Below are 12,403 nucleotides of genomic sequence, written 5' to 3' on the forward strand. Positions count from 1 at the left end.
AAGAACACTTTACAAATATTATCTCATTTGATCCTTACAACAACCCTGTGAGGTAGGTACTGTTATTATCCCCATTTTACATTTGAGTCAACTCAGGCAGAGATTAAGTAATTTGTCCAGGGTCACACAACTAGTGCCAGAGGCTGCATTTGAATTCAGGTCTTCATGACTCTGGTCTCAGCATTCTATCTAATGTACCACCTAGCCACCACAGCAGAGTTTACCTTTAGTCCCAGTCAGTTAGAAAAACCCTAATTTCCTATGTTGTATCATTACTTACATACATGGAGAAGGTTTCAGGTCCATCTTCCCCAAGAGCTAGGCAAGCTTATTTCTCACATGAGATATTGGTAAAGCACTTAACACAAAGCCTGGCATATAATAGGCATTATATAAATGCTTTTCCCCTTCCTCTTCCCTTCCCTTCCCTCCCCCTTTCTTTTCTCTTTCCTTCCCCTTCCCTTCCTTCCTTTTCCCTCCCATTCCCCTTTCTTTCCCCTTCCGTTCCCCTTCCCTTTCCATTCCTTTCCCTTCCCCTTTCTTTTCTGCTCCCTTCCCCATTCTTTTCCCTTCCCTTCCCTTCCCTTCCCTTCCCTTCCCTTCCCTTCCCTTCCCTTCCCTTCCCTTCCCTTCCCTTCCCTTCCCTTCCCTTCCATTCTCTTCCTTTCCCTTCTCTTCCCTTCCCCTTTCCTTCTCATTCCCTTCCCTTCCCTTTTCTTTCTCATTCCCGTCCCTTCCCTTCTCTTCCCCTTCCTTCCTTTCCCTTCCCTTCTCCTTCCTTTCCCTTCCCTTCCCTTCTCTTCCCCTTCCTTCCTTTCCCTTCCCTTCCCTTCTCTTCCCCTTCTTTCCTTTCCTTTCCTTTCCCCTCCCTTCCTTTCCCTTCTGTTCTTTTCCTTTCCCTCTCCTTCCCTTTCCCTTCCCTTCTCTTCCTTTCTCTTCTCTTCCCTTCCCTTCCCTTCCCTTCCCTTCTCTTCCTTTCCCTTCCCTTCCTGTTCCCCTTCCCTTCCCCTTTCTTTTCTCTTCCCTTTCCCTTCCTTCCCTTTCCCTTCCCTTCCCTTCCCTTCCCTTTCCCTTCCCTTCCCTTTCCCTTCCCTTCCCTTTCCCTTCCCTTCCCTTTCCCTTCCCTTCCTTTCTTTCCCTTCCTTTCTCTTCCTTCCCTTCCCTTCCTTTCCTTTTCCCTTCCCTTCTCTTCCTTTCCCTTCCCCTTCTGTTCCCCTTCCCTTCCCCTTTCTTTTCTCTTCCGTTCTCCTTCCCTTTCCCTTCCCTTCTCTTTCCCTTCCCTTCCCTTTCCCTTCCCTTCTCTTTCCCTTCTCTTCCTTTCCCTTCCCTTCCCTTCCCCTTTCTTTTTTCTTCCCTTCCCCTTCCCTTCCCTTCCTTTACCTGTCCCTTCCCCTTCCCTCAGACAGTTTCTTCCTCATGGAACTCCATACAGCAGCATATGGAAGATGCATCTCTTAGGAGATTCAGGGGAGACTCTCCTATTCTACTAACTAAAGCATACCACGGGCTGGGAATGGCAGTAGCTGGGATGTGTGTATGTTTAAGGAGGGGGCGGGGTCTGGATCAGGGGGTCTCTTCTCAGGAAAGGAACATTGGGTCATAGGTTTGGAGTTGGCAAGGACCTTAGAGGCCATCTAGTCTAACCCCTTTATTTTATAGATGAGTAAACTGAGACTCAGAAAGGGTGAGTGACCTGCCCAACTTCACATCATCAGCAAGTAGCAAAGTAGAGATTTGGGCCCAGTTCCTCCAATTCTAAATCCAGAGCTTTGATTATGCTGCTGACAAATCCATTAATGATCATTTCTTAAATACTTAATGTGGGCCAGGCATAGGAAACACAAAGGCAAAAATGAAAGTCTTTGCCTTCACATTTTAGCAGGAAAAACATGTATACATATAAGTATATGCAAAATATATACTAGGTACAGAGATGTGCAAGTTAAATGGACAGCATAAAATGATGAAAGTTGACATACAGTGAAGTTTGCAACTTTTTGCATCTTAAAAAACCTTTCAATATGCATCATATTCTCTTTCTTCAGTGACTTGTTTTTATACATTTTGGCATGGATTCACAAGCTTTTGACATGTAACTAAAATTTTTTCATCATGCACCACACTTATTATACTAGATATTAAGTTTAACTTTGACAAACAGTCCATTTTACAAAGTATATTTTTTTTATTATAGCCTATGGATTTTCAATGGGATTTATATCAGGCAAGTTCCCAGGCCATCAAAATAGGTTTATCTCAATCTCTTGAACCTATTTTGTACCATTCATGATGTTTGGTATGATACAAATTCATGTATATTTCCTTTTGGAAATTTCTATAATTCTGGAACAATCCTGCTTCTCAGTATGCCAATGTATTTACTGGAGTTTTTTAATCATTCAATGAGAACAAGACTTCCTGACCACAGGAATTAAAATATCCCCTAAAAGTTTTGGAGACCTGTCTTATAACCTGATAGAGATTTCCAGATATTACAGCCTCACTTGGATCTCTTCTTACAATGGTTTTGGTATGGCTTTCAATTTAAAAGTGCTTTTCATAAACTTTTTACAGTCTTTGAAACTTTAGTCTTTGTATAGTCCTGAACATAACTAGAGTTTTTTCCTTCATAGTGACAGCCGCAGATTTTTTTCCTCTTTATAACCGATCTCTCTCTTCATACAATTTCAAGAAGCCTATGTCGCATTGTAGAGGAATCAATAATAAGCCTCCAGCTTCAGCCTTCCAAGTCCTTCTAAAAGTTTTACTTGTTTTCTGAGGATTAACTAAGTTATTTTGCAGCAATAGTTTATTTTTTCAGTTCTTGGCATTGTTTTTTAATCTTATTTTCCTTTGCCCTTTGGTGCAACTGATTCTGTTTCACTGTCGGCTTGAATACTCCTTGAAATACCTGATTTTCTCATATCAACAGCTGCTGCAATAACTCTTAGAGTCATTGAAGTGTGCTCTATATGAGCTACAACCTTTTCATGTTTCCTTGGAGCAATATACATTGTTAAAAGCCACAGAATTAGAAACACAACAAAAGAGTGAAATGAAACGTGTAGGGCATGAAATCCAGCACTCACCTGATAGAGCACTAACTAAAGATGAGGTAACAGCTCGATCCTTTTTCACATGGGAAAGGCTGGATGTTTAAAGTCAATGTAGTTTCAGCTAAAGCATTACTGTGGTCAGTATTAAAATGAAACCATATGAAAATTATTGCTTATTCCGACTAATTTACACATCATTGTAAATACAATATAATTTTAGGGACAGAGGATAATAATAGCTAATGTTCATATAGCACGTCAAGGTTTAGAAAGCACTTTACACATAATATCTAATTTGGTCCTCACAACGAGCTTGTGAAGTAGATGTGAATATGATCTCCGCTTTGGAGAAGAGGAAACTGAGTCTTGAAATAGGTTAAGAGACTGTCTGTTCCAGGCCACATATCTAGAAAGTACCCAAGGCACAGTTCAAACTCAGGTCTTCCTCATTCCAAGTCCACCACACTGTCCTGAACACCAAGGTACCTTACTACACTAACTTCTCTCAAAGCAGAGGGCGGAGCACAATGCAACTGGACTAAGAATGTATGAAATCTCATCTACATCAACCCTTTGAGTCCTTCAAGCTTTTCTCACCACCCCCAAGAAAAGAAAAGTAGGAATCCTGGAAGCACCATTTCTGCCTGTGTGTGAATACAAAAGAGATAAAGTCAGATCACATCAGGGATTTCATGTTTGGTTCCAGGAATCACATTGTAGGAGGGACAGAGATCAGTTAGAGCTTGTCCGGAAGAGGATTATCAGATTGGTGAAGGGATTGGGGACTATTCCACATGAGGATCAGTTGAAGAAACTGGGGTGGGGATATAGCCTGGAGAAGGTCAGAAGAGACATAAAAGCTGGCTCCAAGTTTTAGGACTATCATGCTGAAAGAAGAATTAGATTTGTTCTGTTTGGTTCCAGAATAAAAACAATGGAGTGAAAACTCCGGGGGGGAAGAGGGGGGAACAAATAGCACAGGAAAATTCCCTGACTAGTAAAGATAGTCAACAATGGATTGCATTGCTTCAGGAAGTGGTGGGTTCCACCATTCCTGGGGTTAGGGGAATCCCAACCTGAGGCTCGGGTACCACTTGTCCAAGATTCTGTAGAAAGGATTTTTATCCAGGTATGGGTTGTGCTAAGTGCATTCCATGGTTCCTTCCCACTTAGAGATTCTGTGAGTCTTGGAGGAAGATGAAGAGAGAGGGGTTGGGGAGAAAAGGAGAGAAGCCCAGTATTCTTTCAGCCACCAATCTATTCCTCATCTCCTGTGGACATATAGATTGCTGCCACTGTTTTTCCCCCTCAGAGAGAGTTTGCCTATTTAAAGATATCAGCTGCTTCTTTCTCAGTCTCCCTCTTCTGGATTTGTCCAGTCCTGGGTCCAGCCCTACAAACAAATATTCTGGCTGCATTCAGAGCAGGTGCATCAAATTCCCTTCTTGACTCTTTTCTTTATGCTGCTCTCCCCTCTGCGGGATAACTTTTCAGAAGTTTCTAATGTGTTGGCTGGCAGGCAGCAATTTTTCTCTGAGATTATAAATTTCAGCTCTCGGCCTGATACAGCAGATGTTGGTCCTGTACCGGGACTCAATTGCTCCCCCGTGACAGAAAGCGATTGATTTTTTCCCTCAGACTGCATGGACGGATTAACACTGTGATAAATGACTCAGGATTGATTTTCACTTAATTGACAATTTGGTGAACCTGTTTTAAAAATCCCAAGGTTTGGCCCACGGAGTGAGTATTCATGGGTAATATATAGTTTGATCAATAAGGGCTGGCTTAACAGCCCATAGTCTTAGGAGAAGAGGCAAGTAGACCAGCCCAGTAGTGGGAGGTTTCTGCCCCCTGGACCTGATGGGATAGAAGGAACAGCAACAGAGGGCAGTAGAACCCCAGTGAATGTGGAAATGCTGGCTCCTTCCCTTTCTCCCATCCTGAGAAGAGCCATAGAATAGATAGGAAGAAGCTGAGCCCTGTCCAAGATGGCTAGTTGCAAAATCTCTCAAAGCAAGTGATGTTTTGTTATCACTATCATTCCTATCATGTAACAGAAAAGATACTAGAGTCAAGGCATCTGGGTCTGAATCCTGCCTCTTCTATTTATTGCCTGTGTGACCTTGAACAAGGGACTTAATGTTTATGGGCCTCCATTTTCCCATCTGTAAAAGGGGTGTTGGACAATGTGACCTTTAAATTCCCTTCCATTTCTAAATCCTATGCTCCTACGACTCAAGGCATAGACTCCTACATCTTAGCGTATGTTCCCTTGGGAAGCCATACTTTTAGTTCCTTTTCTGAGGAGAAATTAAGGGTCTGAGTCTCAGACTTCTTGCCCTTTGGCCAAGGCCCCTGTATTTATGATGCCAATACTGAAAACTATAACAGTCACTATGGGGTGGTTTCAGTTAGATTTAGAATCATGGAATATCACAGCTGGAAGGAACTTTTGGGATCATTTAATTCAATCTTCTCACTTTACATATTTACAAATTGAGGTCCAGAGAGGGAAAATTATTTGCTCAAAGTCACACAAGTTACTGGCAAAGCTGGACAACAACAACTCCTACTACAGCTAACTGGCATGTATATAGCATCTAATGTGTGCCAGGCATTGTGCTGAATGCTTTACGAGTATCTTATTTGATCCTCACAACAACCCTTCAAGGGAGATGCTATTATTATCTTCATTTTCCAGTTGAGGAAATAGAGGCAAATAGTGGTTAAGGGACTTGCCTAGGGTCGCACAGCTAGCAAATGTCTGAAACTGAATTTGAACTCAGATCTTCCCGACTCTCAGTCTCAGCACTCTATCCACTATGTTACCTAGTTACCTCTAGGACTAGCACCTAAATTTCAACTCCTGACCTGGTGCTCTTTCCTCTCTATTGCCTTCAGGTATGAAGGTAGATATATTGACTCACAGCCTATCTCCAGTGACAGGGATTGGCTACCTGGAGCAATCCAGACTCTTTCATCCTGTTTCCCTAGTGACAAATGGTGTGAATTTCTAACCAAATTTAGAGGTTTAGTCTGTATCCAGGAAGAAGAATGAAACTAGTCTGATAGTACAGAGTGTAGGACACCAAGAACAACGTGCTCTAACTACTTGGCAAACCAGTTACATTTTCCTATTGATTGCCCGCTGGTCTTCCCCACCTACAGAACACTCGAGTTTTGCTGGAGTATACCAAGGATCCCAAGAGAATGCCAAGGAAATGCAATTGAATATGTTTTGTTGAACCACAGAATCTTAGAGCTGGAAAGGACCTTAGAAGTCAACATGTCCAATCCCCACTTGAAGTATTTATTTTTATATATTTTACATAGATGTGTGTACATATATGTGTATATATATGTATATATATATGTGTGTGTGTATGTGTGTGTATATATATATATATATATACACACACACATACATACATTATATATATATGTCCCTTATAGATTGTAAACTCCTTGAGGGCAGGGACCACTTCATTTTTGTGGTATCCCTGACACCTAGTAGGTGCTTAATAAATGCTTATTGATTGATTAAATAACCCATTATACCTATAATATCCCTGACAAGTAAGCCATCTCTCTTCCCCCTGGACACTTCTAGAGCTGGGGAGCTTACCACACAGGGCAATGCTGGGCTTGGTCTAAATCCCAGCTCTGACACACAGTAGCCATGGGACTGGGGGCAACGCCCTTAAACTCTTTGGGTCTCATTTCCTGATCTGTAAAACAGTAATAAGCATACTTGTCCTACCTGCCTTGGATTGTTGTAATAAGGAAAACAGCTTTTTGCAAACCTTAAACTTCTGAGTAAATGCATGTTGTTATTGTAACCACCCAAAGCAGCCCATTTCACTTATGGACCTCTCTAATCCTTAGGAAGGGTTTCTGCCTATCCATGCGAAATTCACCTCTCTGTAACTTCCACCCACTGCTCTAAGTTCTGTCTCCAAAGCCAAGAAAAACAAATCTAATCCCTCTTTCTCACGTGTGTGGCCTTAAATCGACATGGCAGAGAAAAGTCACCTCAGGGACAGAGCAAGCCCTCAGTCCCATCTTCTGAAACTTGTCCTCCCCCTTCCCCCCAAACACCACCCTCCCTCCTCCCACCCAGCTGAAGATATTGTTTCTTAAATGAAATAAAAACAGCAACCAAATTCACCTTCACCACCTGTCTCTAAACTCATTAGTGCTGGCTTAGTAGGAGCCACTGTAACCTAACCTCCCCGTTGAGCTGGTAATCTCCACCTGGGGCCTACTGCAGACAAAAGGATAAATTAAGTCAAGGGAACAGTGAAAGTCAGAGGCCAAGTGGTGAGGAATTTACTCCTCCCTCGCCTCAAGGAAAACAATGACTTTCCCCTCTATTAGCCATTGTAACTCTCCATCTCTCACCAGCCCATGAAAGGGCACATCCTCAGAAGTTTGATATTAAAATATGACATTTGGATACAATATTTTATTAACTGCTTTGGAGAAGAGGAAACTGAGTCTTGAAATAGGTTGCAGAATGCAGTAAAAAGAGCATTGGACTAGGTGTCAGGAAACGTGGGTTTTAGCCTCAATTATGCCACTTACTTGTGTGACTTGGGGCAAAATACTTACCTTCTCTTCCTCAGTTCCCCATTTATAAAAGGAGGATGAGATATTATCTTAGTTCCCTTCTATCTTTAAATCATATTAAAAAAACCTTTTCAGATCTAACAGAATAGTGTGGCCTAATGGAACGAGAGAAGGCAGAAGACTTGGATTTGAATCCTGGCTTTGCTTCTTGTTCTTGCTAGCTGCTTGACCTTAAGCAAGTCTCTGGGCCTGTTTCCCCAACTATAACAGAAGGGATTGGTCAGTTTGGTACAGGGGCCTCTGCCCCAGTACCACAGTAACCTTATGAGGGGTAGACTTGCCTTTTAAATTTTTCTAGGTTATATTTGTCATGAAGGAAAAATAAGGGAGAGCTAAGTTAATTTCAGTCCCTCATTCCAATGGGCTCCAACCCATCACCTCAGTCATGAGGACCATGCTTCATTCAGACAGCAGCTGTTCTGGTGCAGAGGGAAAAGCACCAGGCTGGAAGGAAGAAAACTAGAATTTATCAGGCACCTACTATGTGCCAGGCACTGTGCTAAGAACCTTACAAATGTTATCTTATTTGATCCTCACAACAACCCTAGGAGGTAGGTGCTGTTATTATCTCCGTTTTACAGCTGAGAAAAATGAGGCAGACAGACGTTAAGTGACTCATCCAGGGTCATACAGCTAGTAAGTATCTGAAGCCAGAATTCCTAGTAGGGTACATGTACAGGTATGTGTGTGTTGGGGGGGTGGGGTTTAAGTCCTTGCCCTGCCACTAACTCTTCATCTGATGACTCTGTTCTTCTCTATGACCTTTGGTGTACTTGTTTGTAAAATAAGGGGATAGACCTGGATGATCTTGAAGGTTTCCCTCCCCTCTGGTGTCCTTGACTTCTATGATTCTATGGATGGCTTTGGTAGAGCTTTTCTTAGACTATGGGGAATCAGGGTGATGGCTCCAGCTCTTAAGCCTTTTTTCTGGGGTGAAGGGGAAGGAAAAGGGAGAATGGAGGGAAAAGGTATCTATTGCTGGTTAGGCAGCGACTCAAGAACCCAACTTGTAGGAAAGATCTGAGGCTCATACAGGATACATTTTAAAGCATTGGGTCTGATGGTATCATTCTTCTACTCAAGAAGCTCCAATAGATCTTTTTTTTTCTGCCCCTTGGATAAAATACAAGTTACTCTGTCATTAAAGCCCCCTCCTTTACACATTCTATTTCCAGCCACATGAGCCTTCTAGCTGTTCCATCACCATGCTCATCCATCTGCCGTTTTTGTCCCTTTACATGGAATGTCCTCCATGTCTGGAATGTCCTCTCTCCTGGACCTCCACCTCTTCAAATACTTCATTTCCTTCAAGTCTCCTCTGTAAGGCTTTTCTGGATCCCCACCCTTGGTAGAGTTCTCCCCTGGCCCCTGATTATGCTTTGTATATATTGTGTATTTATTTTTCCATTTACTTATTGTTTTCCTCTAATAGAATGTAAACTTCTTGAAGGTAGGAGTGACTTTTGTTTGTGTCACTGTAAATCCAGTACTTAATACAGGACCTGGCATATAATTAGTTCTCAAGAGCTTATTGAATAAATGAATGAATGAGCCCATAGCACATCCTCTAGCTCTGAGGCAAGGAGAAAGCTTTGTCCCTTCACCCTTCCACTATCTAACTCACAGGGTTGTTCATTATGAGGAAAGTTCTTCATTAACTTTTAAGGGCTTATGAAATATGTTATCATTATTGTTGTCTCCTAGGATTCCCTTTTGTGCTCCCCCCACCCCTTTCAAGGATGCCTTTATGTTCTTTTTAAACCTAGTCTTGCTGGAGAGAAGTATATTGAGACATGGGGAAGGGGGGTACAATATATTCTGGACCCTGAACCTTTTAATGATTGCTTTGGTCTTTGTGTATTTTTACTTATCCAAGTGTTAACACTCTCTGAAAACAAATGAATAGCATGGTTGGGTAACTAAATTATAGACTCATATGATTTTGATTTGGAAGAGGCTTTAGCATTAATCTATCCCAACTCCATCATTTTACAGATGAAGATAGTAAGGCCTAGAAAGCGAAGTGACTTGCCCAGGGTCACATAGGTAGTATGTAGTAGAGGCAGTATTCAAAAGCAGATGATCTGACTCACAAATTCAATATTCTCTCCACTGTACAACACCTTTCCAAATCTACAGTCTTAAAGGCTACTTCTCCTGTGCAAGGAGAAGGACCAGGAGAAGATTTATTAAGGCAGATATTCTGCTAATAGGGAAACATTCTGATTATTTAGAATTCTGTTTTATTAGATCCCTGTTCAAACTGCCTCTTCCCAAATATTCCCAACTGTGTATAGATATGTCTATGTGAAGAGATACCTGCAACTCATTTTCATAGGTCAACAGAAAGACAACCAGTTTGGTTATCATTGATAGACTATGTGACTTTAGGTTAGTCATCCTTTCTGGATCTCGGTTTCCCCACATGTAAAATAGGAGACAATGATTCATTGACATTCTTGCCTCATGGAGTTATAATGATATAAGAGAAACTCAAGCTGAAGAGTCTTCGCAGAAGCAGATTTAAGCTTGATGGAAGGAAAAGCTTCCTAACAATCAGAACTATCTTCCTCAGGAGGAATGCAGGAAAAATGTATTTGTTACGGGCCAGGTGCTTTATAAATATGATCTCATTTTATCTTTACAATAACCCTGGGAAGTAGGTGCTATTAGTAATTCACATTTTACAGTTGAGGAAACTAAGGCAGGAAGAGGTTAATAATTTTCCCAGGGTTACACAGCCAGGAAGTATCTGAGGTCATATTTGAGCTCAGGTCATCCTGGCACCAGGCCCAGTGCTCCAACAGCTGCCTCTGGGTTTTCCCATTACTAGAAGTCATCAAGAAGAGATTAGATGCACACTTATTGGGGTAACTTTTAGAGAGGATTCCTGTTTCAGGAATGGGACGGACTATTGCTGTTCCTCCTATTAAATGTTCCATCTTCCACCTCCAAGTCTTTGCACACCATCCCCCACTCCTGAAGTACTCTCTTTCCTCACCCCTACAACTTGGAGCCCCTAGCTCCCTCCCTTCAAGACTCAGCTCAAGCACCATATCCTACAAGAAGCCTTTCCTGATTCCCCAATTGTTAATGCCCTATCCCCCAAATTATTTGGTATTTTTTAAAAAATTAACTTATGTTTACTTCTCTGTACACATGATTTATTACCCCCTCTTCCCATTAAAGTCCCTCAAGTCCCTTAAGAGCAGAGACTGTCTCATTTTTGTCTTTGTACTCTTGCCAGTGTTCTGCATATAACAGGAGTTTAATAAATGCTTGTGAACAACCTCTCAAGTAAACTCTAAAACTGTGACTCTGTTACTCTTTTATCCCTAGCTCCATACTCGAGAATGGAAATGAAAAAGTAGGTAGTTTGGGTTAGTAAGGGAAGAGAAGGTAAGTTAATAGGTAACCTACAAAAACTCTTTTGATCTACAATTTAATTCAACATTTACTAAACACCTAATATGTGCTTAGGAATGTGCTGGGTGCTGATGGAGAGATAAAGTTTAGGTTAGACATAATCTTGACTCTCGTGGAATTTATGATCTAGTAGTGGGAGTAAGACACCCACAAAGATACCTGTGATCAGTAATAATAATTAAGCACATAGGAGAGGTGCAAATGGGGTGCAAGCAGGAATGATTATTACTGATTAGGGAGATCAGGGGAGTCTTCTGGAGGAGGCATTTTTAAATGGCCTGGAGGCTGGCCATTGAGCCCCTACCCCATCCCTGAGGTTCAAAGTCACTGAGCATAAATCTGGTGCTCCAGCAGCAACCTTTTTAACAAGCTGAACATCATTTCAGCCCCATCCCAGAAAAGTCGGCAAACACTTCACATTAGAGCTTTAATTATTGGATTCACAAAATCATCTATTGCCCATTGATCTGTTTTTTAAGAATGTCCTGTTACTGATTAAAATAGCTGGTAATTAACCAGTGATTAGAGAGATTTTCCTCTCTTAAGCCGAGCCACAGAATTGGCACAGACTCGAATTCATCAGGAATCACTGTTAACTAGTAGACAAGTCTCATTAAAGATCGAAAAGCCCAAGTGTAATAGGAGAAAAACAAGGAAGAAAACCAAACTGCATGAGGAGGGCTTTTGTCACCTGCAGATAATCTAAGTTCCAGACTCCAGCATTGTTGTTTCTGAGCTGTTTTAAAATTCCAGAGCTAACACAAAGATCAGCCATGATTCCAGGGGGCTGGTGATGAACAATGCTACCTGCCTCCTGCTAGACAGGTGATGGACTATATATACAGAATGAAACACATTTTTGGACATGGTCACAGTAGAAATTTGTTTTGCTTAACTGTGCATATTTGTTGCAGGGTTTGTTTTGTTTTCCCCAGTGTTTAGGGACAGGGATGATGGGGAGAAAAAAAATGAATGCCTGATAATTGAAAAAATAAATAAATAAATAAAATAAAAATTCCAGAGCACCAGTGAAAACAAGGAGTAAATAATGATTTTGGAAGGACTGCTGACAATGTTACTTAATTCTAGGAAGCCAGGGCACTTGATTGAAGGATAAGCCAGGTCTGCTCAAGTCAGGATAGCCATACTGGCTATACAGCTGCATCACTAGAGGGAAAAGCATTTTCAGTCTGGTTCTATGGAGAAAGGCTAGGAATGGACTGGGGATCTTGGGTCACTACACTAAACCTTTCACTCCCAAATAATCTTCAGTCATAAGGGACATTTCC

The sequence above is a fragment of the Phascolarctos cinereus genome, unplaced genomic scaffold, assembly GCF_003287225.1.
Source record: "Phascolarctos cinereus isolate Bilbo 61053 unplaced genomic scaffold, phaCin_HiC Scaffold_2;HRSCAF=192, whole genome shotgun sequence".
Classification (NCBI taxonomy): Eukaryota; Metazoa; Chordata; class Mammalia; order Diprotodontia; family Phascolarctidae; genus Phascolarctos; species Phascolarctos cinereus.